Raw genomic sequence first — 4209 nt, 5'->3', positions numbered from 1 at the left:
TTTCTTTTTTTAGGAGTGGAAACTTGGAAAGGATATATCATATGAGATGTAAATAAAGAAAATATCTAATAAAAATAAACTACATTCAAGCACAAAACATTAAGAAAACTTAGAGATATCCTATCCCATAAGTCATTTCAAATCAGAAATGGAAATTCAAAGAATGTGATGAGCCCTTCCTTATCTGAGAACTCATTTTTCATTTACAGTTACATTCATAAATATGTAGCTATTGGTATGGTCTTAAAGATAAAGAAAACGTTATGCTTCAGTTTCAACATTCAGTTTCAAAACATTAACCAAGGTATTTGTCAATGTTCCCTGGACTGTGATGTTTTGTCCAGCTTTAGATTTGTTGGTTATTTCAGAAAACATTTTTAATAGGCATAAATCTTTGTAGTTAGACACATATTGCTTGTATTTCTGACTCAGTTTTCAATCCTTTATCCATTAGTTTGTCACTAATTTTGTATCTGTTTTCATTGTGATAGTTTCATCCATCCTTCTATGTTGATTTTTGCATTAGTCGATTAAACCTACTTAAAATTGCTGCATTAGGAGTTGCTCGTTACCCACCCCAATGTTCTGGGTTCCTGAATGAAAGAGACACACACATAAAGCCTTCTATATTAATATGCCTTAAACTGCTCAGTGGTTGGGCCACTCTAATCCTCCACGCGGCTAGCACATTCTTCTCTCTGATATTCCTGAATTATTACTTTCTAAAACCTATATTCCATCCAGGCCACCCTGGACTCAAGCCTACAGTCCTCCTAGGCCAAGATCCTTGACTCTTATATGTGAGATGTCTCTATTCTGCACTTCTCAGGACTGCTCTTTTTCCTTTCCCAGCACTGCAATTCTCAATGTTCCTTCCTCTTCTATTTCCTTTGCCAGAAAAATCTAACATCTTGCCCCTTTCTCCTTGCCCAGACATTGACTGACAGCAAGTTTATTTACAAATAAGTAAATGGCATATGTTTGTTTACCTCTTTGACCTAGATGGTACCACAAGTGATGGTTTGGGAGTTTGGCAGAGTTTAGCGGGGGTGGCTCTTGGTTTTGTGATATCTGGTACCTCACCTGGAAGCTCAGAGTCTGAGGTCTATTATCATCTGAAGGTTCATGTGTTCATATGTAGCAGGAAATTCTTCTGTTGGCTGAGACTCTTGCTGGGTTGTCAATTACAGTAGGTACATATGGCCTATTCCTGTGTCTTGGTAGCTCTAAGCCATGGCAGCAGGATTCCAAAGGAGAATGCCACAGAGTGAGCACAGAAGATGTATCTTTTAAGATGTATCTTTCTTGAAGTCACATCATAACACTTTATATATTCACCTGGCTGAAGCTGTCATGAACCATGTAAACTGAAAGAGAAGCCACCATTTGATGTAATGTAGGAAGGTTCTGGAAGGACATGGCACTGAAATATTGCTGCTTATTACATGTGTTTTAGAGAAATATAATTTGCCATTTGCATCTGTTGTTCTCCTGAAATGAACAGATTTTCTCTAAGTCCAAACAAACAAACAAATAAACAAAAACAAATCAGAACCAATTGGTGGTATGGGCCCTCAGTGTCTTATATGCAGATTCTCATGCAATTTTAGGAACCCAAATAACATAATAAAATCATTAGACCAAGTCAACAACAGCTAATAATTCAATTTTTGGTTGGTTTGAATCTATCATCTTTAAAATATTTATTGCTAATATATTTTAAACCATATCCATCTCACCCTCAAGATATTTTTCCTTAAAATGATCTATATCTTTTGCTTACATATCATTATATTAATCACATCTTTCAAGCTCTAGTTATACCGAATACATACATTCATTCTATTTTTATTAATTTACTTATTTTATATCTCAATCACCTCCTCTCCCTCCCCTCACCCCAATTGCTTCCTCCCACTTTACCTCTCCCCATTCCCCCTTCATTTCATTCTCTTCAGGATGGGGGAGGCAACCAATGCATATCAACCAGCCTTGGCATAATATCAAGTTGCAAGACTAGTCACATATCTTACTGAGGCTAGACAAGGTTGGAGCAATTGGCTTCAAAGACCAGTGTGGTGGTTTGAATATGCTTGGCCCAGGGAATAGCACTATTAGGAGATATGGCCTTGTTGGAGGAAGTGTGTCATTATGGGAGTAGGCTTTAAAGACCCTCCTCCTATCTTGCTGGAAGTCAGTCTTTTTCTGGCTGGCTATGGATCAAGATGTAGAACTATGGGATTCTCCAGCATCATATCTGTCTGCATGCTGCCTTGATTCCCACCATGATAATAATGTACTGAACCTCTAAAAGTCTAAACCACTTCCTAACTAAATGTTCTGTAAAAGAGTTTTTTTGGCCATGGTACCTCTTCATAGCAATTGAAATCCTAGATAAGATTGAAGTCAACAGAGTCAGAGACAGCCTCTGATCCAGCTGTTAGGAGTCCTACATGAAGACCATGTTGCACAACTGTTACACATGTGTAAAGGGTCTAGCTCCATCCCATCATGCATTCTTAATGGTATAATGACTTAATGGTATAATTCTTAATGGTATAACTAACTTCCCTTTCTTTTCAGCTCTTTTTTATACTAGCCTCTTTTCTTCCAGCCATTCTGTCCTTTATATTTCCTTTGTTTTTCATATATATGTTACTTTACATCATAGTACTTTTACATTGCATTACTGTTGTGGTTACAACTCAATTGATGTGAGGAGACACCATGACTAAGACAACTTATAGAAGAGTTTACTGGGGGGCTCCTTCCAGTTTCAGAGGATGAATCCATCACCATCATGATAGTAAGCACAGCAGCAGGCCAACAGGCATGGTGCTGGATCAATAGCTGAGAGCATACATCTTATCTCAGTTACATCTTAGTTACAAGTTGTAAGCAGAAAAATAGCCAATTGGAAATAACACAAGCTTTTGAAATTGGAAAGCCCACCCCAGTGACATATCTCCTCCAATGTATACTATGCATTGTATCCCAAACTTTATTTCCTCTTCACTCTCACCCACTTCCCAAACTTGAGATTATAGAAGAACAATGTTCAGTTTAAGCAATGGTTATTTTGTTAAAATTTCATAGACCCAACTAACACTTCTGGGAGCTTGTTACATTCTGTGCTTCCATATAACATATATGTGGAGTAGTATGATCATTGCTATAGAATGATAAACTAATCAAAGATAAATTAAGCTGGTCATTATCTAAAATGGTAATAACAGTATCCGTAAAGGGTTATCCTCATCCTTCCATATACTATGGAAGATTGGGAGATTTGGGATTTCATATGTCCTGTTGGATAAGAAAAACATATCCAACTCTTTAAATGACTATTTCAAAATAATTATTTTCAGACCCTTGAGAAAGGTATCCCTGGATTGTAGAAGGTACACATTCATATAAAAAAATAAATAAATAAAAATTAAGAAATAGAAGAAGAATTCAAAATTATCAGCTATTTTGTTAAATGCTTTAAGAAAGGAAGTTTGGTGCCTATCTTCTGGTGTTTTCTAAAAACAATCAAACAAATGGAGTTATTTAGACAATGTTGAGCTTTTCAAGATAGACCTCAGAAAAAGGTTGAGATGTACTAGGAACATGACCAGCGTATTAGCTAGAGTTCTGGTAGTGTGGCCAAGTCTTATAAAGCAGAATTCTGTATCTGCTATTCCTCCTAAAAGTGTGACTGTTCTCAACCCTAAAACTTCTATTCATTAACAATTTCTTGAGATCTAGAATTTTCATTTCCATTTGAAAGTGATAGTTTTGATATTGGTCATAATGGCTCACATCTATAGTCAGTGCTGTCAGAAGTATGAGGTAGAGTATTGCTGGATTGCTGTAAGTTCAAAGCAAGCTAGGGGTACAAAATTCAACCTTTTCTTAACACCCCCCCCAAAAAACAAGATCAATGTGTTGTATTTTTTTATTGTTCTCAGTGAGTTGAATTCAGTTAATACTCAAAAGTGAGCAAAAGAAGATAAGAACAAACTACCAATTTTTTCCAAATTTAGGTTTGGGTGACATGTTCCAGGATATTTGTCAATCTACAGATGATGACTAGAGACTGTGAAATATTAATTTTGGTCCATCAGAAAAGATCCTGTGTTCTCCTTTTCCTTCTTTGGTAACCTCCCTTTCTTTCCCTTTCTTTTATTATTATTCCTTTTCTTATGTTGAGCTTTTTTTTTTTTT

This window comes from Mastomys coucha, chromosome X (genome assembly GCF_008632895.1).
Source record: "Mastomys coucha isolate ucsf_1 chromosome X, UCSF_Mcou_1, whole genome shotgun sequence".
NCBI classification, from domain to species: Eukaryota; Metazoa; Chordata; class Mammalia; order Rodentia; family Muridae; genus Mastomys; species Mastomys coucha.
This window is presented reverse-complemented; position numbering follows the sequence as displayed.